Consider the following 27,596-nt stretch of genomic DNA (forward strand, 5'->3'; position numbering starts at 1 on the left):
GCTGAGAGAGAAGGCCATCGGGGTGTGGGTGAACTCCACAGAACCTCACTGGATGCTTTTCCCCTTGCCAAGGGGTCAAGATGCTGTGAGGTTGCTGGTACTTGGCATGCATCCTGTCTCTGTCCGGGACCTTGTTACTCCCACATGGGGCTGCACCAGCAAACACAGGCAGGATGTGTGTGTGTGTGTGTGTGTGTGTGTGTGTGTGTGTGTGTGTGTGCGCGCGCGCGCATATGTGCGTGCACGCACATGCTTGGCTTTTCTATGGTTGTCAACATCAGGAAAGCTAGACAAGCTGGCCAGGAGAGGACTGCCCAGCAGAACCCCATGGGATTGAGAGATCATTCAGAGTTTGCCTATAAGCACACAACTACCTCCAGCTGGGGACCAGGCAGGAAGGGATAATTAGGGCCTCCCCAGCCATGGCACCAGGTGTCTCCGGGTCCCAGTGGGATCCCAGGACCTGCCTCAGAGCCTTGTGCTCAGGGTGGCACTGCAGCCACCTGGGCAGGCTTCTGGGAAGACAGAGCTGCTCCCCTGCTAGGAGCTCGAGAGAGGTACAGAGAAGCGGTGCCTATGGACACAGGCTTTCAGGCCTGGAATCTCCTTGAGCCCCCGCCATGGAGCACAGTGGAGTGCTTTAGAGACCTCATGAGTTCTTCTCTGCTGAAGATAGCTTGAGTGGCATTGGATACTGCAACCAATTTCTAGAGTTTCGGACTAGAGAGATCCTCAGAGACACCTCAAACCCAGACTTTGTGAAGACGCCAAAGGACCCAGTGTTGGCTCCTAGGTATTGGAATTGTGAGGCTGGTGCCCACAGGGGTCTGTGTAAGTCACAGTGTCACAAGACTTGTGGTCATTTAGTCCTAGCTCCGTTCTGAGGTGAAGGGGGACCAGTGGGTCAGGTGAGGCCACAGCTGCCTACATCCTCTTCCTCCCTCTCTCCCTTTCTTCCTTTCTCCCTCTCCTTTCTGCCTGTCCATCTGTCCAACCATCCACTCTAGGCCTCTAGGCTGAGGATACAATGGCTAAGGTCCATGCCCTTGAGTGGGGGGAGACAGACAGGAACCAGACAGTTACGTGGTCTGTGTGGAGGGTGCCACTTTTGCAGAGCATGGGGCTGTAGGAGCCCATTGATCTGGAGGGACAAGAGGCTTCCTGGGATCTCAATCATCCCAGGACCTTCCCTGGTAGGACTGGGTACAGCCATCACAGGCTTTAGTGAGGGTGGTTGACCAGGAATGGAGGGGAGACCTGATATGTGCTCCTGTGTTTATAGTTTTTGTTTTGTGGTCCTCTTGTAAATGCAGGTTTGTAAGTTTTCTCTCTCTCAATGTCTCATTGTTGAGCTGACCTAAAGCCATGTCCAGGAACCACATACACAAGAAGGGTTCATGTGTTCACAATAATGAAATCTGGTATTTTTAGACACTTTCCTGGGCAGACACGTCCTCTCAGAACTGGCTTCCCTCAGCTCTCTCTCCCAGCTCCCCTGGGAAATGAGGCAGCTGGGTTAGCTGAATTTCAAAGATGATGACATTCTGAACCTCTAGAAAACACTTTTTTGGATTCTCAAAGCGCATGAATCAAAATGTTATTTTTACTTCTTTTCAGCCTGTTGAGGGGAAGCCTGTGAAGGGGCACAGCAGCCCATAGGGAGAAACCAGGCCGAGCAGCTGTGTGGGAGCAAGCCTGCATCTGAGGGTGAGTGGGGCCTGGTTAGGTTAGATGGGGGGCTGTGTTGATTTGGCTATAGGTGTTGTGGGGTCTCCACATGAAGGAAGTGCTTTTGGCCCATGTGGTCCTTGGGTGAGGAGCGAGGGATAGGGAAAAGTGTGGAATGTCTGGGCTTCTGTATGCTGGGTTCCAGAGCTTTGCTGGGTGTTTGTGGACTGTTTGACCTGAGGGTATATCTGGAGGAGGAAATGCTGCCCTGAGGTGGACCTCTGGATCAGAGAGAAGGAGCTCAGATATAGCCAGGGGAGATGGACATGAGCTGCTGCCACCCTGGGGACAGACATGGTTGAGAGTGACCCCTAAGAAGGACTAAGAGGAAGAGGGGTCATGAGGAGGATGAGAAGTCCTGGACTCAACATGGTCTGGTCTTCAGTAGAGTTAGGGATGGGCAGTGTTCATTTTGAAGCTTCTTGGTTTTGTTTGTTAATCTGATAGCACGGATTATTTTTCTCTGTGGTTACAAAACACACTTTTGTGCTTATCTGAGAGACAGCTGTGTCAGGGACAATTTGGAAAGTGGTTGGGGTGGAGAATCACTGGTAAGCAGGGGTGGAGGAGAGCAGGGAGAAAAGGGGGTGCATGGGGCAGGGTCTGGAGGGTCTCAGGGGGTGTCAGCGTCTTAAGTGCTTGGGAGCCTCCGTGATTCCCAGAGTACTCCAGGAGACTCCCCTCCCGCCATGACATACCTACATTCCCAAACCACCTGTCCATGTGAATACTAGCTTGGGTACTGCATTTTCCTTACTCACTGGTGGTCATTCTGGGTAGGGAATTTAAGCCTCATAGAAAAGGAGGCCTGTTTCCCAAGACCTCACAGAGACTTGGCTCCTGTGAATGTTTGTATCTCTTTCCTGAACTTCCTCTAGATACCATTTCACTCCATTCAGAGGGTCCTGTTGGGTATAAGTCTTGGGAGATGCTCTTTCAAAGCTGCCTGTGGCCCTCTGAATGATACTGGGAAATGACATATTCTCTGCTCCCGTCTTGGACATTCTTAGTGACCATCAGTGTATCACGGGATCTGGGAAGTCCTTCTGTAAAAGAAATCTGTTAACCTTTCTTTTTTTTTAAAATTTTTAATGTTTATTTATTTTTGACAGAGAGAGAGAGAGAGAGAGAGAGAGCATGAGCAGGGGAGGGGCAGAGAGAGAGGGAGACACAGAATCCAAAGCAGACTCCAGGCTCTGAGCTGTCAACACAGAGCCCAACACGGGGCTTGAGTTCACAGATTGCAAGATCATGACCTGAGCCGAAGTCGGACGCTCAACCGACTGAGCCACCCAGGTGCGCCCCCACTTTTTAAAAAAATGTTTATTTATTGATTCTGAGAGAGAGAAAGAGAGCACATGCACAAGTGGGGGAGGGGCAGAGAGAGAGGGAGAGAGAGAATCTCAAGCAGGCTCTGCACTGTCAACACAGAGCCTGATGCAGGGCTTGAACTCACAATCCCATGAGATCGTGGCCTGAACCAAAATCAAGAGTCAGGTGCTTATGCAACTGAGCCACCCATGTGCCCCTGTTAAACTTTCTTCAACCTAGTGTTTCCCAAATATATTTGACCACAGATCCCTTTTGTTACAGAAAGCCTATGAAAACCCTATGCCAGTCTCCTCCCCCAACATATGCATCTTGGAGGGCTTGATTACTCTCTCCTCTCCTGCTAACTACACTTTGAACTCCCAAGCTCTGAATTTTCTCTCCCATGGTGGAAGTTAGGCAGGGCATTTATCATTGGGCCTGCAGTGGCTTCCCCTGAGCTTGTGACGGTCCTGTGAGAGCCAGGGCACAGACGTATCTGTTCAGGCAGCACGACTCAGCTGCAGCTTGCAGGCCAGTTGCTTCCTGGTTCAGCCAGAGCAGCTGGCCCAATGGCCAGTGTGTATGTTCACCTTCATGGCCAGGTGAAGCTCACCTCAGCCCAGAAAGCTCCGCAGAGATCAGGACGTGAGCAGAAACACTCCATCTGTCCAATCTCCTCTCCCTACTGCAGCAGCCCAGGCCCCAGGCTGTTCTGACTGCCTTGTTTTGCATATAGCGATGAAATATTTAAGGAAATTCTTCTCATTTTGAAAACCTTTTAGTCAAGGCACCAGGGGCAGCCTGAACATGTGACAGAAATCCCTGAAGCTTGGAGAGAGGAGCAGAGGGACATAGAAGAAGAAGGAACCACTTCAGAGGTTGGGGCTTCCACCAGAGGGGTCAGGAATGGTTCAGGGGTGGCCGTCTTCTCCCATCTTCCCCCTGATGGCCATGCAACATGGGTGCCACTGACCTGGAGCCTGAGTGGACATGGTTCTCGTGAGTGCTGGGATGGAGTCTTGGCCTGGGAGGCTTATAGTATGTCCCTGAGAAGTAGTTGTCTCTCTCAGAGATTGGGTTTCTCCACTGATAAGACCACATGATAGTCCAGATGCTCTCTGGGGCTCCAGCATTCCATTTGGAAGCTGGTTTGTCTGTTTACATTGGTTTGTTACCAATGCTGCCTCTATTCCCAATGAGATGAATTGAATCCAGTGGCTGTCCTGGAAGGGAGGGCTGTACCTAGAAGGCTCACCCAATTGTCACCTGCGGTGGCTCACACAGACCTGGCTTTCCTGCCCACAGGGATGGGGCAATTACATGTAAGGGTCATTGTGGTGCCACATTTGTGTGCTGACCTTCTGGGGATAGCTCTATGACTTGACTTATTTTGGGTGTCCTCACAGTGTTATGTCTGCAACCCTGACTGTGTCAGGGATGGGGTCTGCTCCTGGCAGGACATAGCATTTGTAATACAAAGTGCCAGCCTCTTCAAGGCTTTGCTTGGCCCTCTGTCCTGCTTCTCCACTGCCCTGGCTCCTGGCCTGGGCAGACCTGACCTGACCCAAGTCAGAGGTGACCCTGGAATGGCCAGAGCGCCTGCAGAGCCCGAATCTGTGTCTCTCTGGTGATGCAGCCTCTCCATGTTCAAGGGCACGTGCATGCCCATCTCTCAGGGAAGGGGTGAGCAGTTCCCCCTCGGATGATTGATTAACATCCTACATTTCCCTTTGCCAAGGAGTCTCAGAAGCACACAGGCAGATGGCTTCTCTGGGAATTCCTCTGGGGAACCAGGCTTCTACAAATCCACATGTGGAAATCCAATATTCAAATGAGAGAAGAAATTGGGAAAGAAAATATGCTCTTCCCCTCTCTCAGTTAAAATCTGAATGCAGAGCTGGAGGGATCAGAAATAGCTTCCACTCTCCCATGGCTCCCCTCCCTGTCAGAGGAAGAAGAACAGACCTGGGGCTGCTTCTAACTCAGTCTGGCAAAGAGGCCTCCAAAGGGCTACTGCAGGGAGATGTGAGTCCGAGGAAGGTAGCCCCAATTCAATTGAACAGGCTTTGCTTAAGCAACTGCTGTGCACTGGGACTGAGCTTGACCTAGCATGGGATCAGGTCCCATCATGTATGGCTTAAAAAGCACAGACTCTTGGCATAGATCTAGGTTCTAGTTCTGGCTCTGCCTGTTCCAGCTGCGAGACCTTGATCTAGGAGCTTAGGCTGTCTGAGCTCCAGGTTCTCAGTCTGTAAAATGGGCTCGTAATATCTGTCTCACAGGGCTATTGAAAGGATCAAATGAGTGCATGCATATGACATGTTTAGCACAGGGCCTGGCTTGGATTATAGCACACTCTCATCAATCACATGACCCCCAGGACCCCAATAGTCAGAGGAGATGTGCTCTGTGTTAGCAATGACAGAACGGAGCCCGAGGTTGGATGAGTTTTCCTAAAATCATGTGGGCTGTTACTGATAAAACAGTGCTGGGATTGGGGTCTGTCAGTTTTGCAGTAGGACAGATGTCTAGATGGGGGTCCCTGCCCAGGTGTCAGGTGGTCTCGGATGAAGAAGACACTGGTCAAGGTGGGGGGTGTGCTCTGTTGTCCCTGCTTTTTGGCAGAGATTGGGCCACTAAGAACACATTTCTTACTTTAAGTGTTTTCTTCCTCCTCAAGGAAAGTGTTAATAGAATTCTCAGGCATTAGAATAGCTATCTGGATCCATTCCCCTAGGTGGGCAAAGGCAGTCTCTCTGTGGCAGGAGAATTTGGGGTCCCTTTCCCCCGAGCCCTGACCTTCCCCATCCTGCCCTGCACCCATGTTTTATGGTGTGCTGCTTGCTCTCTGGCATTTGCCTTCTCTTGTTCCTTTCCCTGAGATTTGGTCCCATTAATGTTTATGACCAAATAAAACTTGGATTGCTGCTTTGGGCCATGGGATCACTGCTGACTTGGGGAGGGACATCTAATTTAACATAATCCTGCTCCTTCGACTTTCCATGACTTCCACTGTATTCTCCTCTGGGAAGATGAGCAAAAAGAGTGGAAATGTGGTTAAAGCATAGGCCTTGCCTTCCTCTCCTTTCCTTGGTGCTGTCAGTCTGTTGCTGGGTGGGGGTGAGGTGGGACAAGAGTCAGATGGAGTGTTGGAAACACAGATTTTGTTGTATGTGGATTCCCACATGGACACAGACATGCAGGGGTGAGGACCTTTGGAGACTCATGAGCTCTGGGGTGTCATGAGTGGTGTGTCAGTTGGTTTCCCGCAGAACGAGCAGGGCTGGTGGATATGTTTGATCATAGGCATGAGGTTGCCCCATTCCTTCCCTGGAGCAAAAAACTGAACAACCTAAGTCATTACTTCAAGGATAAAATCTAGTCAGACTGGTGTGTGGGACCATGTATACCCTCATGTTTGTGCCGTGTGTATCATTTTTATTTTCCTAAGTGCACAGAGTCCTGTTTGGGCTTCTTTCCAGGACTTTGGAGGAGCAGTCTTTGGGGGGGTAGGGTGGGGGCTGAGGGAGGGGAGGGCCGCACAACAGCTGCCTCAGGTGAGAGGCTGCACTTGGCTGCATCATAGAGTTGCATCTCGAGGACGGGCAGCGTATTCCTTCTGGGGCCGTTGACGGGGCTGTGAGCCAGGCAGGAGGAAGGTAATTATATCATTTCATGTCACTCTTGTCTCAAGGGGCCAAATTAGCTGACTCTCCAAAACTAGGGTTTACTTTTGACTTTTTAATTTACAGTCTGATGCAGATGGATACTAGTTCACTCTTAAATTTTTTCTGGAACAGCTGAGGTGTGCCTGGCACAGTGAGCAAGACTGAGGGGAACAAACATGGCTCTGAACCCTGAAGATCTCACAGATTAGCAGGAATATGGGACAGACCACACCTGTGACAGTACTCAGGAGGATGGGAAAATGGGTGGAAGAAAGGTATGGGGAAAGTCAAGGGTAGGCACTCCTACGTAGGATGCATAGTCTCCACGGGGGTCTGGCAGGTGGGCTGGCCTTTAGAGGACACACTTCATTTCCATAGGAGGAGAGGGGATGGTCAAGTCTTCAGGGAATGGTCTGCCCAAAACAGGTGTGCATACAGAGAGACAAGGGCTATTTGTTAAGAGGTTTTGTGGAGGGGGGTCCTGGGAAAGTGGCTGGAAGAGGTGACACCCTGAGCATTTGCAGATGCTCAAGAGGGTATTTGTTGAAGAGGTATGTGAATCAATGGATGAGCCTTCACTTATCTGACACATATTTACTGAATGAGTACTATGTACTGAACACTTTGCTAGGGGCTGGGTATGCTGCTATAAACAGGTAAATATTCTAGCAGGAGAATATAACACACAAGTAAACATAACACATAAATAATATACGCAGCATGTTAGGAAGAACTAAGTAAGTATAAGGGGAAAAGAATGAGCAGCACCAGGTAGGGGGATGGGAGCATCAGGGGTATACATGTGTGTTTGGGCAGAGACTGCAGTTTTGACCAGGATAGCAGGGTAGGCCCCTTTGACAGGGTGACATTTTAGCAGTTGGAGAAGGATGCAAGGAATGATCTAGATGCATATTTGGGGGAAGAGCCTTTCAGGCAGAGGGAATAGCAAGTGTGTGAGAGTCTGATACAGGAGTGTGCCTGGTGTACTCAAGGAGCAGCAGAGGCCGGTGTGGCTGTAGCAGGGTGAACAAGGAGGCAGTGGTAGCAGGGAAGGCCAGAGAGCCCCTGGGGGCCTTGAAGGTCAGCATAGGGTTTGGACTTCACCCTCAGTGATGTGGGGAGCCTCTGGGGGATTTTGACTAGAAGAGAGAGATGATGTACCTTCTGGTTTTTTTTTTTTAATGTTTATTTTTGAGAGAGAGAGAGAGAGAGAGAAAGATCGATCCAGGGAGGAGCAGAGAGAGAGAGGGAGACACAGAATCCGAAGCAGGCTTCAGGCTCTGAGCTGTCAGCACACAGCCTTATGTGGGGCTCGAACTCACACCCTGAAATCATGACCTGAGCCAAAGTTGGACACTCAACCAGCTGAGCCATCCGGGCACCACTGTAGCTTCTGTTTTAAAGGCATTATTCTGTGTGATGTGTGAAAACCTGACCTTTTGGGGGGCAAGGGTGGAGGCAGAGAGGCCAGCTGGGAGGCTGCTGTGGCCTCTAGGTGAGAGGTGATGGTGGCCTGGGCTACAGTGGTGTCGTGGAAGTGGTGAGAAGTGGTTCCATTTGGGACATAGATTTCTTAACAGACTGAATGTGAGTGTGTGAGATGGGGGAGTCTAAGATCTGCTCGGGCTTCAGCCTCAGCAGCTGGGCCTGGCCAGGCTTTGGGTGGAGCACACTGGAGTTGGATCAGAGCTGATTTGATGGGCTGGAGATGCCTGTCTTGTATCTGCATGGAGATATGTGTGTGTGGGGTAGCTGGCTTTCCTCATCTAGAGTTCTGGAAAGAGGGTGGGGCTAGAGACATGAACTTAGAGGCTGTTGGCTTTTAGATGGTGTTAAAGCCATGAGATGGGATGAGACCATGGGATGAGATGGGATTATAGAGAGAGGCTACCATGTTATTTAGTTTTAAGAGCCACACATTCTGTTAAGCACTTCCCAGCATCCCTGTCTTTGTCTCCACCACAACCTGATGAAATAGCAGCTATTATTTTCCCCATTTAGTGAAGAGGAACCTGAGGATCAGAAGGGTTAAGTAAATGACTCAAGATCACACAGCTCCTAAAGGTCAGAGCTACGGGTACCTGAGTGGCTCAGTCATTTGAGTGTCTGACTTTGGCTCAGGTCATGATCTCACGGTCTGTGGGTTTGAGCCCTACATCGGGCTCTGTGCTGACAGCTCAGAGCCTGGATCCCACTTCAGATTCTGTGTCTCCCTCTCTCTCTCCCTTTCTCCCACCCGCACTCTGTCTTTCTCTCAAAAATAAACATTAAATTTTTTTTTAAAAAGTCAGAGCTAGAATTTACATGTAGATCTGTCTGATTCCAAGTTATTTTTTTAATCATTGTACTTATTGGCCCTCTAAATTATAGACCTAATTCTGTGCTTGGTGGGCAATCTACTGAGGTATTTTTTTTTCCCCACTGTGGTTTTTGAACAGAGAAGGGACTCAAAGCTGTGGGCTAGCTAGGAAGATGCATCTGGAACCTGGGGGGCTCCTGAACAATGTACTGGGGAGAGGAGGTGGAGAGGTGGAGACCAGGAAATGAGTATAGAGAAGGTTTAGACCACATGGTGGGAGTTTAAAAAGGGGCCTGGAGGATGGATTTCCTGGAGGGGAGAGCCAAGTTGTGGCAAACCCAGTATTATGAACTGAATGTTTGTGTCCCCCTGAAAGTCATATGTTGAAGCCCTAACGTCCACTATGGCAAACCAAGAAAATAACTAAGGTTAGATGAGGTCATTAGGATGGGTCCCTGTCTGATATGGTTAGTGTCCTTACACAAAGCGATGCCAGAAAGCTCAGGTATGTGCTCTTTCTCTGTGTTCACACACTGAGAAAAGGACCTCATGAGGAGGAGGCCATCTGTAAGCCTGGAGGAGACCCCTCACCAGAGACTCAGTTGGCTAGAAGCTTGATCTTGGGCTTCCCAGCCTCCAGAACCGTGAGAAGTAAGTGTCTGCTGCCTCCCAGTCCGTGGTGCTGTGTTATGGCCTGAACAGGCAAATACACCCAGACCCTTTGGTAGTCTGGCTTTTTCCAGAGCTGTGTGCTTCTTGCCAGGCCGCAGGGCCTAGCAGTGTGGTAACTGGTTTCTTAAAGGACTTCTTCCTCCCACCCCCACTAAACAATTCAGTGGATTTGAATGGACCGGAAGACTTATTGAACAATTATCTGCTGATTAGCTTCCTTGTGGAGTCTAGAGAGAATTGTTGGAAGAAAATTGGTAAATTCTTTTCATTCTTAATAAAACCTAACATTATCTTGCTAATGCCTGATATTAAGAGTTCAAAGTCATCTCTACACCACTGATCTTCAAAGGAAGAGATTGCCTAATTTATTTGACAAGGCCTGAAAAAATATGGGTGAAGCTCCTTTCAGATGGGGATTTTATTTAATTTTTTAAAAATCTTTTAAGCATTTTTTTTTTGTATAAAAATTGGTGTAGTTTTTTTTTTTCCATTTGAAAACACCAGCATGTGGGGGAGAGATGCAAACAAAAAACAAAAAAGATACTTTTATAACATTTTCACTGTTGAGAAAAGAAAAAAGTCATTCCACTAGAATTGAAAAGTCCAAAGATGAAATAATCTCATTTTCTTCTCTTAAAGGCTATAAAAGACCCTGCTTATGGATTCCATCTCTGTGTCCAGAGAAGCCATGTTACTCTTCAGTGGCCCAGGAGTTCAGGATTACAGAAAGATCAACCCAGGTTTCTGGGCACATAGTCTAAACAGAAGGGTGGAAACATCAGGGGATCCAAAACCTTGCCCTGCAGAAATATTGTGTGTGTGTAGGGGGGAAGGTGTGTCCCTGAGCCAGAACCCTAGAGGTACCACATCTGCTTCCTTTTACCTTCCAGAATATTGGGTTAAAAAAAAAAAGTCAAAGTGACATACTGTTTGGGGAAACTATTTTAGGAGTAAGAAAAGCTTTGACAGATTTTACTATAGATGGAAGAAGAAAACTATCAAGAAGTTCCCACCACAAGGCAAACATACTTCACTTTTCTGGAACTCCTGTAGTATAGGAGATCAGTTTTGATTTCTTTTCCCGATAGACTAGATTGGTAGAGTAGGCATTTTGGCTAATAACCATAGGATAACCACAACCCAGGGCCCAATTCCCTATAAAGTCACCCCAGTGCCAACAAATGGTGTGTTGGTTCCTTATATCCTGCAACTGGGAAATTTCCTAATGCTTTAGATGGGAATTTAGAACATTGAATAAATTTGCAAGATGGCTGACTCCCCACTACCCTTGCCACGTTCTCGCTCTTGGCTTCCACTGAATCTGCGTGTTCATTTATGGCTTGTGCGTCCCTGAGCATTCCAAGGTCACTGAGGGGCAGGAACCCCTTCTGGGAAGGCTGGGATCCTTGCTTCCATCCCTGGTCTGAAGGGTACTCTGGTCTCATGCTGTTTGATTGAGCTACTTTTAAAGAAGGTGCAGAGAGGTAGGTGCACTCAGTGTGGTCAGCATCTTGGGAAGTGGATATTTCTGGGATCTTAATGTTTTCTCTCCTTTTCCTGAGAAAACCCTTTCTTAAAAAAAATGAGTTGTCAACTGCTCTTGAGGCCCTATAAATTGGTTTTGGCTCTGTCCATTACAGGTAGCTTCTGTGTGAAGAAACTGTATAAATCTTACTCAGTCAGGGAGTGTTTAAAATGGCAAATTTCAGAGTAAAGGTTTAACAAAAACCATAAATAAAACTTCAGAAGTAATGGAAGTGTTTATAAGCATCTGTGGAATTCTGTGCTAGAACAGTGGATGTGGTTCATGTGCCAAGAGATTGACAGAGGGCTGTGTTTACGGTGGGAGAGAGAATATCCATCTTTATTTGGCTTCTGCTCAGAGGCTGGACTTGGAGAAGCGTTGGCTGTGAGCAGGGCTCGTGGCTAGGCTCATGAGGGGAGTTTATCACTGTCAGGGGCCATGGCAAGCCTGGACTCGAGAGTCGGCCAGTGGGAGAGAAACTTGCCAAGGACCAGCGCCTTGAACCCACCAAGCTTCTAGACCTCCTGCGTGCCTTGCATGATGGGAGATACTAAAGTCACGGTGATCTCGGGCGCATGAGTGGTTCAGTTGGTTGAGCGTCCGACTTTTGCTCAGATCGTGATCTCACCGTTCACAGGTTTGAGCCCCGCGTCAGGCTCTGTGCTGACAGCTCAGAGCCTGAAGCCTGCTTCGGATTCTTTATCTCCCTCTCTCTGCTCCTCCCTACTTACGCTCTGTCTCTTTCTCTCTCAAAAATAAATAAACAGTAAAAAAATTTTTAAAAAATCATGGTGATCTCATAATTCTGGCACTAAGCCATGGGGCATTTGAAGCAATGTGTCTGCTCCCTGTTTTCTAGCTAAGGAAACTGAAGCAAAGGGGTGTTTGTGACTTGCCCAAGTCCTCCAGCAAGCTGCTTTTGGAGGCTGGAGTACAGCCAATGGTTCTCAGTACCTAGCCTGAGTGGTACCTCCTACGTTTCCTTCCTTCCCATTTAATTCCACCTCTCTGAACAGGTACTGAATCTGCTCCATGCCTGGAGCTGGGCTGGGTACCAGATTGTAGGAAGATGCATCAGCATGCAAGGGTTTTTATTTTGCCTCCTTTGGTGTGCTCTCTTCCCTCCGCTGGGACTTGCGCACATAGAAGGCAGTGTAGAACAAAGCCATGGTAATTGTCACTCATCCATTCACTCATCCATTCATTCAACAAGCATTTGATGAGCACCTGCTATGTGCCAGGTTCTATGCTTGGTGCTCAGTAAGTAATAATGGGCAAGTGTTTGGTGCAAGGGAAAAGTTTGAAGGTTGGCACAGAATGGGGGAAATTGGTGGGTGGGTGGGGGTAGGTGGAAGCTTCCTGGAGAGGTAGGGCTGAGCTGGACCCTCAAGGAAGGCAGGGTTTGAACAGATGGGCAGCTTCCAGGTGGGAGAGGCAGAGCAAGCCAAGGCCCTGGGTATGAGTGTGTGTCAGATAATCAGACAGCAGGTGGGCCACTCTGGTCAGTGTCACCTGTAGGGTGGGGCGAGCTCAGTCCTCTGGAGCTTGTTGCTCCGGCCATTGGACTCCAGCCTGGAGTCCTTTTTTGGCTGCACCCAGGAGCTGAAATATGGGCCTCTAGTGCTGGGGGTGGTACATGGGTGTGCTGGTGGGGATAGCTCCCTTTTTCTTTTTAATGTTTATTTATTTTTGAGACAGCCACTCTGAGACAGAGTGTGAGTGGGGGAGGAGCAGAGAGAGGGGGACACAGAATCTGAAGGAGGCTCCAGGCTCTGAGCTGTAAGCAGAGAGCCCAACGTGGGACTCGAACTTACAAGCTGTGAGATCATGACCTGAGCCAAAGTCAGACACTTACCCGACTGAGCCACCAGGCCCTCCTTGGTATGTAGCTCCATTTTCTTCTTACTCTTGCTCTTCTGGGAATGGTGCAATGTCCCGGTTCTGCCAGAAAACTATTGCATTGTGAGGCTCTCACACCAGCAACCTTTTGCTCTCTACCAGGCAGATTGGGGTCAGACTGTGACCTTTGTTCACCCTTGTCTCTTGTCCTGGTGTCCATCTTATTTCCCCCAGGTAGCCTGGGTTCTCTGAGGGTGGTCTCCACTAATCCCAAAGAGCCCAGCGTAGGCCTGGACACATGCTGAGTGTTGCCAGGTAAAACAGAAGATACTCAGTTAAATTTGAATTTCAAATAAACAGAAAATCATATTTTAGTATAAGTAGGTCCCAAATATTATATAGGTTATTGCATGCAATGTTTGGGACATAATTATACTAAGTAATTATTTGTTATTTATTTGAAATTCACATTTAGCTGGGTATCCATTAAAAATTTTTTTTTAAATGTTTATTGTTGAGATGGAGACACACACACACATACACACACACAGTGCAAGTGGGGGAAAGGCAGAGAGAGAGGGAGACACAGAATCTGAAGCAGGCTCCAGGCTCTGAGCCGTCAGCACAGAGCCCGATGTGGGGCTCGAACTCACGGACTGTGAGATCATGACCTGAACCGAAGTCAGATGCTCAACTGACTGAGCCACCCAGGCTCCCCTGGGTATCCAGTTTTTTAAACTAAATCTGACAACTCAACCCTAAAAGGCTTGCTGATTAGTTATTGAAGCTCAAGGATTTCTAGGTTCATGGAACACACACAGTTTTAGGAATTAGATGCACCAAGAAGTATAGAATGGAGCAGAGATTAGGAGCCTACATTCTGAATAAGACTGTCAGGTTCTCATTTACTAACCACGGGGCCTTGAGCAAGTTATTTACCTGTCCAAGCCTCTGTTTTCTTATCTGTGAAATGGGAACAGTGATAGTCCCTATGTCATGAGTCAGAAATAAATGAGATAATGCCTTGCTAGCATAGTACCTGGCACTTGAAAGTCTTGACAGAGTGAAAGGCACCATTACTATTGTTACTGTCATTTTTGTTTTTGCTTTTGTTACCCTACGGGGCAAAAAGCAGGTGCTCTCTAGCTGCCACCCAAAAATCCTCTGTTCCCTCGACTCCTGCCTTTCTTTTCCTGTCCCCTGTGTGTATTTTCTAAGTGAGGCAGCCTTGGTTTCCTGAGACCTGTCAGATCTCTGTCCCTGCTGCCATGCCTCCACCTGGTACGGCTAAGTTTCTGCACACACATGTGGCTTGGGTAGCAAATCCTTCAGTACACTTTATAATGGGACATAGATCATTACAGATGGGACTCAGGTTTTACAAAATATTTTAGGAGGTAGATAAATTAGATCATGAAAAGTGCATAAGGGACATCAATTATGCAGGAGCCAGAAGAATGATTATAAAGTGATCTGGCCTTAGTTTTGGCCCATGAAACATTTAATGGCTGCCATTAAAGTAGAAAATATTCCTTGCTTCCTACTTGAGAGAAGTGGGCTGGTGGGGTCACCGTTTTGCCCAAGGAGGGATTGTAGACCACATGATGACCTCCTTTGCCTGTGGGCATCTGAGGAGTAAAAGGTCACTTGGGAGGAAGAGAAAACTGGTGCTGGACTTTTTGAGGTGGAGGAGTCCTGGGTCTCCAGGACCACGTGGGGCCAGCTGAGGGCCTGGCTGAGAGGCTCTCCTGGCTCTCTTAATCCAGGGCAGAAAGTGCACACCAGAGTATCATGGTGGAGTTGTTAGACACCTTGAGTCCTGGTCCTCAAAAGTCCCCCGAAGCTGTCATGTTTGTCCTATCTCCTGCCCAATAGCAGTGCAGACCTGACCCTCAGTGGGCTGCCACCTGCCAAATTATCTGGGCCTGGAGTCTGCTGGAGAATATGGGCATCCAGGGAGAAGGGCCAGGTGATCATGATCCCGTGAACACACTGTCCACATCGTCTTTCTCCCCGAAGCTTTGGCAAAATCATGGCTGGCCCCACACATGGTTTCCATGATGGTGTGCTGTGCTTCTTCCTTTTCTCACTCCTGTGGGTGTTGGGCTGGACACGTGGCACCCCAGTTGAGCCTGTTGTGGTGTGAGGTTTTGTTACCAGGTGAAGGTATCATGGCAAACATTCCCAGGCCTGCCTTCCTATGGTGGGTCACTCTCGGCCATTCGGTGTCTTTTGGAATCAGGGTGTATTTCTATGCTGGTCCCTTGGAGCATAGCTAGTGACAGCCATTAGAAATACAAGGCAAAGTGGAAATGGTGGTGGTTGCAGTACTTGCAGCCTCCCCTCCAGCAGTATGCCTTTCGTGGGAGAGCTGAGCATGGTTTGCTGACTGAGTATGCAGCAGAGTGGAGGAGTGCTTTGTGAGGGGAGACAGAGTGGGAGGCGGGTGTGCCCTGTGCTGCCCACCTGTGCTACCCAGTGATGGTCTGTTCCTGCTGGAGGTCACAGGTGCAGAAATATGTTCTCATCTCCCCCGTGATCCCTTTCCCTGGGGCCTCTAGTCCTTCCTCCACAAAATCACCATTTCACTGAGTCCTGCTTATTTCTGCCTTGATGCTGGGCAAGAACACAAACTTTTTCTTGGAGCACAGGAGGCAGTGATGGGCAGTGCTCACTACTACCCCAGGCTCCTAAGATGGCAGCCCTGTGCTACCACTTGCAGGTTGGGTGGCCTTGGATAAGTTAGTCTCAGTATTCTCAACTATAGCATGGGGATACAATGGTGCCTGTTGCTTATAGTGCTTACGAATTGAATTCTCGGTTGGGTGCTCTTGGAGGAATAGTGTGTTCTCTGCAGGTAGAAAGGTGGGTGTGGGACCTTTGGCCTTGCTTGGCCTTTTAGAGATAGGGGTTTGGTGGTGGGCACTTGGTCTTCCTGGCCTAAGTCTACCCATCCTTACGCTAGACTTAGTAAGTTGTCAGATTTCCTTAAATATCAGCCAGTCAACTTGCACCACTGGGTCATGAACTACTATTATTACCTACAATAGCTAACATTTGTCTAGAGCTTCTTTGCACCAGGCTAAATGTTCTGCCTGCCCTCTTTTATTTAACTTTGGAACTCGGTAGACAGGCAGCTGAAGGCTAGAGGTGTTCAGTAATGTGCCCAAGGTCATAGAACTAGTCAGTGCTGGAGGTTGAATTTGAACCTGGAAGTCCCTCTCTAGGGCAGAGAAATAACAGACAGGCCTGCCCAGGAAGAGATTTCCCAAGTCCTGCCTATAGCACACCATTCTAGAATGGGGTAGCCTGTGGTAGGGGGTGGGGGGCGGGCAGGAAGGAATTTCTACTGTTTTCTCCAGACATGGCTGAAGGAGCCCCGTGAAGGTGAATTCATTTTCTCTTGGAGTCCATCATCAGTCAACTTTCTGTAACTTGCTTTGAACTAACAACCAGTCTAGAGAGAGAAATGCTTCCCTAAACCACTAAAGGATGCCGACATGCTGGAAGGGACAAGGTGGCCCAGCACACACATGAGAGGAAGGGCACAGGGCTGCCTCAGCCATTCTGTGAGCTGATGGCTGAAAAAGAATTTTAGATTTTGCTCCGTAGGCATTTTGCACAGTGAAAGGAAATTTAAGAGATTTTGCATGGAGTCCCAACAAGGCAGGAGAACTGCCATGTTGAAGGAAGCAAGGAGATGCATGAAGGTCTGTGTCTGTGGGGCTGGCATGGGTGGTTTACAGCTTTCTATATAGATGATGCTCATTTACTGCCTTTGAGAGGGAAAGGTGTTATTGATAATTATGTTGAGATAGTAGGCACTAAACTAAGACTGTCCTTGGGCACAGTTGCAGATTATTGCTATTTATTTATTAAAGCAGCCCTCTGGTCTCTGATGAGTAGGACCCCTTTTGTCTGGTTTGAGTTGTGTGCCTGTTTAGAAGTCATGTGGCACATCACTTAGCTGCTCTGAGGTGGGCCATTAAAAGGCAGAGAAAGTAGGCAGAAGAAAGCCAAAGTTTCTTCCAAGGCCTGGGGGGTCCATGCAGCATGAGCATTTAGGAGTTTTTGTGCTTGGGTTTTCCACCTACGGGGGGTTTGCTAGAGGTTTGGAGATCACTTATCACCATAAACTTTGTACTCTTGTGTGTGTGTGTGTGTGTCTGTGTGTGTGTGGTGGTGGTGGTGGTGCCAGTGCCGGGCACCAATGGTGCAAAGCAGTAATGGAATTCTTACGGAGGGGAGTTGCCCAGCAGCTCTGAGGTCTTTCCCAGCTCCCTAAGGACGCAGGGTTCTCCCACCACCCTGCATTCTACCCAAAGAGCAATGTGAGGGCCTGATTCCAAGCTCGCTTCGGGCTCAGGAGTGGTCCTTCTGACTCAGCCTGAGATGAAAACTCAGGCAAGTTCCCATTGTTTCTAAGAGCAAAAGCAGGGCTGGTTGCTGTGGCTCAGGCACCTGTTTGCTCTTGTGACAACAACCCTAACCAGCTGTATCTTGAGCTAGGTCTTTGGTTGTGCAAACCCATGTGTAAGCGTCACTGAGAGTTTGACGCAGTATGGTCACTGCTGGTTTTCTGGCTTGCATCCTCCATCTTTGCCACTAGAGAGGGACTGAAGCGGTCCTTTCTGTCCCAGATTGGAGTCCCACAGGGAAGTGTCTTATTGGCCTGTCTCTGACCAAGCACTGAGGACAGCACGGGGAACCGCGAGGGGCCCAGCTCAGGACAGAGTTGTAGTTCTCACCATGTGCAGTAGCTGGGAATGACGGAAAGACAGAACATAGCAGCTCCACTTCCCGTCGTGGCTGCAGAGCGGAGAAGTGGCTCCTTGCAGGAGGGTGCACTTTCCAGAAGAGGGAGGGATATATCCCAGGAGGCTGTGGTGGGCCAGCACACACTTTTATCAACAGCATACGGTGATAGTTGTACGTTTTGCTGATTTGATCGAAGAGACAGTGTTTGATTTAAGTGTGTATTTCCTGATTACTAGTGAGGCTCAACATTTTCCCACAGATTTTTTTTTGGATATTTGCATGTCTTTTGTGCATTACCCATCTGTGGCCCTTTTCTATAGCTGAGTATTTCAGAGTAGGGGTGGGTGAATCCGAGTTTGCTATTTTCTGCCGCCTTTGGTGGGTAATTGCGTCAGCTGTATTTACTCCTGCTTAGCACAAACCCATCTAAGCCTTCGGGAGACCAATGTGGAAATGCAAGAAAAATACTCTCCTCTTAATCAAATTTCTTGTATTATGAATGCTTATTAAATATTTTATGTGAGGATTGTAATTACTGATTAAGGCCAATATCAATAGCCTCGGATAATCAGTGTTTAACACTAATTAGAAGGTACTGGGTAACCCCCCAGTGAGTTGTCTATAACAGTTTGGGGATTGCCATAATTATGGGCATGCTGGCTGGGGTGTGTGTCTGTATCAAAGCCTAGTTGATGAGCAGGGTAAGTGCAGTGTGGCGGGAATCACTGCTGAATTGGGGTGCTCCCCTCAGATGTGCTGTCTTGCCTGGGGGAGGCACGGCGGTCAGTACTGTGCCCTCCTGTCTCCAGTCATGTGGTATTTGGGTTAATGAGGTTTTACTCTGAATGACGGGAGGTTTCCAGCCTGAGAAGTGGGACATAGATCACTGCCTCATCTATCTGCCTATGTGCATGTGTCTCCCCTTCCCTCCTACACACACACACACACACACACACACACACACACACAACCGTTTAACCATTACTGGCTTTGTTCAGAATGGTTTCTTTTTGAGAGTTTTGCTCTGCTTCTAGAGAGGGCGATTGGACTTGTTGCAGCAAGGGACCCTGGCTGTAAAATGTCTGAGTCACACTAGCATCCCAGCTCTGGCCGCTCAATGGCTTACAGAACTTGTGGGTGGAGAAAGAGGGGCTTGGCCCTGGGGCTCAATGGCTCAGTGACAGTCCCTCCTGAGAGGCTTCCTCAGCCATGGGATAGCATTTCCCTCCTTCCTGGGAAGTGGGCTAGAAACAGCCACCCGGTACCAGTAGGGGAGTTAAGAACGTGCAGTGGGGAGCCACAGGAGGAGGGACTACTCATGCTACCCATGGGTGGCTGAGTATAGTGTCGCCTCAGTGGGGAACGGGCTTTGGGGTCAGAATCCCAGCCTCACTTCCCTCCAATTCTGGGGCTTTGGAAAAGCCTCGGCACTTCTTTGGTAGGCACCTTGAGGTGGGATATAATGGTGAGGTGAGGTCATCTGGAGCCACTCAGCCGGCCTGACTCCCTGACCACACCTCTGCCCTGCTGTGCAACTGTGACAAGTTGATTCACCTCTGAGCCTCAGCTTCCTAACATGTAACATGAGAACACTACCAGTATGTACCTCATTGGGTTATTTGGAGGATTAAGTGAGCGGTAAGGAATTTTGAGTAGTGAATAGCACACGAGTGCTCATCAAATGGAAATCCAGTAATCCCCCCCTTTATCTACCATGTCAGTTATTTGTGGTCGACTGAAGGCTGAAAAACAGATGATCCTCTTTCTGAGAAATCATCAGAAGGTCAGTGGTAGCCTAATGCCACATCACAATACCTACATTGTTCTCCCCTTTTTGCCTTACCATGCAGGCATTTTATCTGCTCATATCATCACAAGAAGGAGGGGGGAGTACAGTGCAGTAAGATATTTTCAGAGAGAGAGACCACACATAGCTTTTATTACAGTATATTGTTATAATTATTCTATTTTATTATTAGTTACTGTTGTTAATCTCTTACTGTGCCTAATTTATAAATCAAGCCTTATCATAGTTATGTATGTGTAGGAAAAAAATGATATATATGGGATTCAGTACTAATGACAGTTTCAGGCATCCCCTGGGGGTCTTGGAACAACACATCCCCTGTGGATAAGGGGGGATTACTGTGAATAAAAAGTTATATAAGTCGGCTGAGATGTGCTAGGCAGTACTCACCAAGTGCTCAAAATACCCACTGTGCTGGTGCTGGGGCCACAAGGTGTGAATGAGCCACACCATCCAGTGGGAGGCACAAGGCCAGCAAATAACCAGATGGTTACAGATGGTGGTTTGTGTCACAGAGAAAACTATCACTAAATCAGGGTGAGGTGGTAAAGAGTGATGGGGTAGGAGGGAAGGTTGTTTCTGGTAGTTGGACCCAGTGACATTTGAATGCACACCCAAATGAAAGGCAGGAGGGAGTCCTGGCAGGAAGCAGAAGAAAAGCAGGGGCAGAGACCCTTCACTGATGCTGGGGCTTCTCTGCCCATGTGCCTGCATGTCCCTTCCTGTGCTCTGCTCACTTCTCTTGCATGTTCCCTCCCAATCGCTTGTCCCTGTGGTTCTGTGTTGGCAAACTGACCTTAAGCTCCTGGTACTGCTTTCCCTCCACATGGAGATCAAGGATGTACCTGGGGACTTCCAGGGGGGCAGCCCTAACTGATAGCAGAAGGCTCCAGGGGTGTGCTCACCAGTTCCTTTGTTCTGGTGGGGGGTGGCCCATACTTTCCAGGGCTCCCCAGAAGTATCGTGTCCCAGTCACCCTCAGTGGGATTTTGCTAGATGGTGCTCACTCCCCTGGCCTTGTCCCCGTCTGCTCCTTCTTGCTCACTTTTTCCACTGGTGTTTTGTGGGAATGCTTTCCTAATAAGTCCCTTTCACATGAACCTCCTATTGGCTTCTGCTTCTGGGAACCTAAGATAGACCCTGAGTCAGAAGTGAGTGTGACATGTTGAAGGGCAACTGGAAAAAAGGGCTGAAGGTAGGGAGAGGTTGAATGCAGGGGAAGCTGGAGAGGTGGGCAGGGCTGGGTCCCTGGGGCCCTGTTGGCTGTGATAGATTTGAGTTTTTCCAAGAGCAATGGGAGCTTATTGGAAATTTCTAGGTGGGGGAGTATGTTATATAATTTGTTTTATAAGAAAGGACCTCTCTGGCTACTGTGTAGAGTAGATCATTAGGGACAGGAGCGGAAGTGGGGAGACCTAGCAGGCTGCAGTGGTCACCTGGGAGAGACGGTGGGTGCCAACTAGGAGGGTGGCCAAGGGGACAGATTTGGGATTTGTTCTGAGGATTGGTAGGTGATCAATGACTGTCATGTTTAGACGCATGTGTTTTCCCAAAGTCATAGCAGGTTAAAGATTTTGAAATGAGGGCTGTGGGCCTGTCGTGGTCTCGTGGTGGTCCTGCTCCATGGGTCCTTCCCCAACCCCACCACAGACACAAGCAGAGGCCTCTCCCTCCCCCTGAGCCCTGGAAACCCTGTTGGAGCCTTTCTAGGGCATTACTTTCTACCTTATCCCAGCCGCTGGGCCCTGCCTGCGGGACTTTGAGGAGGGGTCATGTGGAAAGGCCTTGGGGCAGGATGTGAGGACTTGTGCAGATCTGGCCTCTCCCTGGGCCTGTCTCCTTGCCTTGGGCTGAAGGGAGTCAGAGGTGGGAGTGCTGAGGCCCCACGGAGGCCAGTTCAGGGGCTTTTCAAAGGGATGTTTCGGAGACACCTTGCCTAGGGTGTGAAAGGCCGGGGGCTTCTTCTCTCACAGAGGGGCCCGCTGAGACCCAGCCTCAGTAAGATGGATAGAGTGGATCTAGCGTGTAGCTCAGCCTCCCACAGACGTGGAGACTCTGTGGCCTTCCTAGGGGACATTCCTCTGAGAGCAAAGGCCAGACAGAGCCCATGTCAGCTGAGATTGGGTTGCACTGGAATCCATTTTGCTTCTTCAAGTAGGGACACCATTTCCACAGAAAGCAAAACAGTTGTTCTCAGTTCTCTTTCTTTCAGAAATTAAGTCTCTGGAATGTTAAAATACTTCGTTCTGACTTTCAGGTCCCAGGGGACAGTTCCTTAGGGAAAAAAAGCAAACAAACTCTTTACTGCATGAGACATAGAGGTCTTTGGTGAGTTTCAGTGGGAGGTGGGCTGTCTTTGAGAAACCTTTTTCCCCAGGCTACACATCTTTTCATGATCTGAATATAAATAGGATGCTGCCAGGTCTATGGCTTGGTTCTCAGAACACATCTGGTGGGCAGACATGGAGAGACTGTGTTCCTGGGTGCTAGGATCTCTCCACTCGGAGATCCCCAAGACCCCAGGGAAGCCAGGAAACTCAACCTCAAGAACCTCTAGAATCCTCTGGCCGGCAAAGATCCCCAGTTTCCCCAGAAGTCATCAGTGGTGTCTGGGGAGATCTAATCTGTCTATGGGAACTTCTAAAATTAGAATATCCAAACCTCCAACCAGAAATTCCACTTCTTTTGTGTCTAGTCTAGAAACATAGTCCTAATGTGTGCAGAGTCATTTATGCAACTGTTAAGTGCATTTTGGTTCTAACAGGGACAAAATAGAAACAACCCTAAATGTCCTGAATATTAAATAAACTGTGAAATAGCCATATTAGGACCTGCTATTTAAGGTTGAAGATCCTTAAGCTAGATGTGTTTACAGTGTTGTAGAAAGACCCCCACGCTTTATTACTCAGTGGAGAAAGTAATTCACAGAATAATTTGTGTAATGTACCCTTTATGTTAAAAACCTCCCTTATATGATAACTTCATTTCTCTACATACACAAGAAGCCAGCGGAAGACAGTGATTCTCTTGGGAGGGACCTGGGATTGGGGGTGCCATCCTCAAGGGGGACTTGCGTTTTATACCTACAGTTTGAGTATTTTAAAAATGAGAATATTTTTCAAAACTACTTGTATAATTGAATAGGTTATAACAGGACATAAAGTAATTGATGCTGATTATAAGAAAATTTTAAATACAGAGAAATACCCTGTGTCCCACTATTAGCATTTTGGTACACTATTGTCCGATCTGTTTTTCCCTTATGCATTTTTACATGGTGTTAAGCATATTGGGTGTATATTTATATAAACGCATATAATTTTGTACCCTGCTTTTTCCTCGTAGTATTTTGTCATAAACACTTTCTGTCCTGTTTCAAACTTTCTATAAATACCTTTAATAGCTGCATAAGTTTCCATTGTGTATATTTAGCCATTTCCCATTTTTCCTTACCTAGGAAATCTTCCACCAGTCTTGTGAGACACCTAAAATAGTTTCTCTTCCCATGGCTGGTACAAGGCTGGTACATGAAATGCAATCAGTGCATGCATATGTGTGATGGGAGGCTGAGTCACTGTCCTAGAGGTGCACTAGTCATGGCTCTCCTGGGGTAATTGAGGCACAAGAGTCTGGACCTCACATTCAAGCCAAAGTCTGGTGATTCAGATCAGTGGCACCTTTTGGATGCACAAGTGTCTTCTGTGAAATAATTGACAGTCGATGGCATAGAAGTATTATGGGACCCTAGAGTCCTGGATTGGAGACCTATTTCAGTACCACTTCTGTGCTCCTCTCTGGAAAACCTTTGTACCAGCCTGCAAACCATTTTATGATCTGAATACAGAAAAGGAGGTTTCTGGAGGTGTGTTCTTTAGATGATCAGTTCCATGCAGAACTCTGTGGTTTGCTCCCCAGAGGGGCCCCCTGTGGGCAGGCAAGGAGCAGAGCCATGCCCTTCCTGCCTCTAGACCTTAGTTTTTCCACTCTGAGAAATGAAGTTGCCTATGTCAATTAGGATCTCAGCAGGAAAGGTGCAGAAAACCCAAAAGGGCAATGCAAGAGAGGTTCAAGAAGTGATTGTTTACAATGAAATGAGTAGTAAGGTATGGTGATGCACCCACAACTCAGAAACCATTAGTATCCTGGGCTTGAAAGAGATGGGGAAGAGGCTGTTAGGAACCCAAGGAGAAGCTGCTGGATAGAATCTGGCCATAAACTGTGATTGTAAACTGAGATTTGTCATAGAAGGAGCTGGGGGAAATAAACCTGACAGCCTCTCTTTCCTCCCATTTCCCAGTCTCCTGCTGTTATGCCCCTTGGCAAACCCAATTAAGAGCCAGAGGCAACACTGCCCCCTGGCCGGTGACCCGAGGCCCAGAGCAAGGTGGAGAAGGGTGGAGAGCAGATCTGGAGGAAAAATGGAAAATATCTAGCACATTCAGCCCCTGTTCTACTCCCTTGTCAGGGAAAACCCATGGGCCTAACACCACGGAAACACAAAGTTTCATTGGCTACTGGATCTTAGTGTGATGAGGTCAATTCCATTATACTCCTTCCAGGAATCTAATGAAAATGTCACCATCTACTGGTGCCCTTTATCTAAGGTAGTGGGAAAAAAAAATAAACAACCCAAAACATAGGTGTTACAGTCTACTCTGTAGCTGGTTATGAGGAATAAGATGATAATCAAAGCTTTGGTTGTTCACCATCCATTCCATGTGTCATTGATTTCTGCCGACACCTTGGCTGGTTGGCTTATATGTTTTTAACTTGGTCATGTGACCTACAACCTTTGTTCATATAGGATCAAGATAATGTTGAGTACGCGAATGAGAAGCCTTTGCTCCTGCCACCATGGCTACCTTTTACATGGGCCTATTGATCAAGTGTGGGGTGTTTGGAAAAATCGGTGATTGGCATACATAAAGACAGGTCATTTCATCCATCTGATTACTGAAAGCCTTTTGTGCCATGAATGCCCTTTGGTAAGGATATCTGTGGGACATGGATGTCTTCACACATACTCTAAATTCACTCTGAGTGACTCATTCTTTGTCACCAATATTTCAATCTTAGTCTTTCTTTGTTTCTGACTAGCTATCTACCTACTAGTGACTGACTAATCAGTATAGATGTAATAGGCTTTTTCTCCTTCCATGTGATATGGACACTTACATGCATTTCTTGAGTTTCTGAACAGGGAAGATTTCCTCTCACCATTATCTTTCAGGGTCACCCTTGAGTGGAATTGCAGTATATTCTCCATTTACTTCTGACTTGTTTAGCATACTGTGTAAGTCACCAACAAACCAGGCCATACTCACCCCCACCCCACTCTTTATTGGTTATAGAGCACTCCCTCTGAGGCGTAGGTGTGGGTTGAGGCAGGCATAGTGAAGCAGTAGGAGTAAGTTCCCTGGGAATCTGAGCTATCTGCTGTATAATCTACTCTTACCTTCTGGACCTGCTCAGCTTGATCTTATATCTTGATCTATACACCATTTCCATTTGACAATGTAATTCTGTATACTTCTAATTTTATGGTTCAGCATATCATATAGCACTCAGTTCATGAAGGATGGTTTGTGACAGAGTTACGTGGTATCTGTGGTCTGGTGTTGAGTCTTTTCCATGGCTTCCATAGGAAGCCAGAAGCTGCTTTACACATGGAGTACTATTATTAGCAGAATTATTATTCTAAAACCCTGGGGCCTGTGCTGTAGTTTTCCTATTAGGGCTTGGTAAAGACTCTATATGACATCTTTGTGTGCCACAGAATTGAATGTGCTGGGCCACCAAATCACAGAACACCAGGGAAGCTTATAGCCAGGAACTTCTCTAGAAACTTCTCTTGATCCAGACTTCTCTCAAAACTGTAAGAGTTACCAGTTATCAAGCAAGAGGTCAGAGCAAGATGCCCAAATGTGTTATTTGTTTCCTCTACAATCCAGAGTGTCCCACTCAAGTGTTTTGCTCTTCTTTATGGTGAATGGTGGAAGGAAAAAGCAGCATTTTTGTCATTTTAGAGGGGATGTACCTAGATGTTCTAAACTGCTATACCCTTAGAAATTTCACTTATGTGTCAGGTTCTTAAATTTTTGCAGAGTTTATCACTTGTTTTCTGGCATGCATATGCCTTGCTAAAATATGCATGGTGCTTACTCATTCCTTCTCAACAGGTCCAATTAACATAATTATACAGATATAATAGACTATTGTGATTTTCTATGGTATAACAAGACATAAATTGAGACTAAATTGTGACAGAGAACAGACTATTGTAACAGAACGGGAGAGCTGGCAGAACTTTAGGATAAGATTGTGAGAACATACTGCTAACCCTGCCATGTAAAAGCAAATGGCTTCTGATTTTTTTTTTTTTTAATGGACTAGGGTTAGCTACATAGTAACTGCACACCAGACTTCTATGCAAGGGAACTCTGGTCCCCTTTTATGAAGATTAGGATCTGCTTCAACCAGTGTGGAAATTTGAAGAGGATACAGGGATTCAAAGTTCTCATCTCCCCATCCCATGTACCAGGGTCTTATATGGTCTCCACCAATTGCCTTTACCCTAGCACAGTGTTTTACAACCTCAACACTATTGAGATTTTGGGCTAAACAATTGTGTGTGTGTGTGGGGGGGGGGGGTGGGTGGGAGTGGGAGAGTGGCTATTTTGTGCATTGTGGGATATTTACGGCACCTGTAGTCTCTTTCCACTAGATATCATCAGTACTGGCCACAGTTGTGACAATGCAAAATGTCTCCAGATACTACCAAATGTATCCTGGGAGGCAGATTGCTCCCAGGTGAGAACGACTGCCTTAGCATAAGTGACCTGGCAGTGATACCTCTTAATTGGTACTGAACTCTGTAATGCTTATACTTAGGCTTTATGCCTGACCCTCAGCCATATCTGCTTTGCAACATAGATAATGAGATGCTCTGTCAAAACCTGCTGTGAAATCTTCCTGATTTTCTACCTGTTCTTTTACTCAGGGATTCAAGGTTTTCATTTTGTCCTTCTCTGCGTGAATTCTCCCTACAGCAGTCAGAAGCATTTGGGGGCACCTGGATGGCTCAGTTGTTTAAGCGTCCGACTTCGGCTCAGGTCATGATCTCACAGTCCAGGAGTTTGAGCCTCACATCTGGCTCTTGACTGACAGCTCAGAGTCTGGAGCCTGCTTCAGGTTCTGTGTCTCTCTCTCTCTCTCTCTGCTCGTCCCCCACTTGTGCATGCACGCCTGCTCTCTCCCTCTCTCTTTCTTTTTTTTTTCTTTTTTTTTTTTTTTTAAATTTTTTTTTTTCAACGTATTTTATTTATTTTTGGGACAGAGAGAGACAGACCATGAAGGGGGGAGGGGCAGAGAGAGACGGAAACACAGAATCGACCATGAAGGGGGGAGGGGCAGAGAGAGACGGAAACACAGAATCGGAAACAGGCTCCAGGCTCCGAGCCATCAGCCCAGAGCCCGATGCGGGGCTCGAACCCACGGACCGCGAGATCGTGACCTGGCTGAAGTCGGACGCTTAACCGACTGCGCCATCCAGGCGCCCCTCCCTCTCTCTTTCTAAAAAAGAAAAAGCATTTGGCTCATCTCAGGGTTTTTGCGATCACCACTGTTACTTGATGACACAGTACTAGAGCCACCTCGGCTCCCGGCACTCCCTTCCACCTGCGGTCCATCATGTGTCATCCCGGTGATTTGAATAATTGTAATGGCATTGCTTACCACAGATTATTTCTCTCCCATCTACCCTTACAAAGAAGCTTACCCATGCTTTCATCAAATTGGTGAGTAGTGCAATCCCCATATCCCATTTTTAGGGTCTATTTTCTGGGGCCACTTCCAGAACCAAGTAAGTGAAAAATGGCAGACTCAAGAAAGTGAGTAAAGAGTGGTAAAGGAAAGGTGAACCCATGAACGCGAGATCATGACCTGGGCTGAAGTCGGAAACCTAACCGACTGAGCCACCCAGGACCCCCT

At 47.7% G+C, this 27,596-nt stretch overlaps 1 protein-coding gene across 1 annotated transcript in view; it reads left to right on the forward strand.

Annotated features, from left to right (window-relative positions):
• The first annotated feature begins 1,686 nt into the window (after positions 1-1,686).
• Positions 1,687-27,596, forward strand: part of FSTL4 (follistatin like 4) — a 580,824-nt gene continuing 554,914 nt past the window's right edge. The window contains exon 1 of the mRNA XM_053907486.1: positions 1,687-1,707. The gene's annotated coding sequence lies outside the window, so the exon portion shown is untranslated. The remainder of the gene's footprint in view (positions 1,708-27,596) is intronic.

Source organism: Panthera pardus, unplaced genomic scaffold (genome assembly GCF_024362965.1).
Source record: "Panthera pardus isolate Hobbes unplaced genomic scaffold, ASM2436296v1 HiC_scaffold_2, whole genome shotgun sequence".
Lineage (NCBI taxonomy): Eukaryota > Metazoa > Chordata > Mammalia > Carnivora > Felidae > Panthera > Panthera pardus.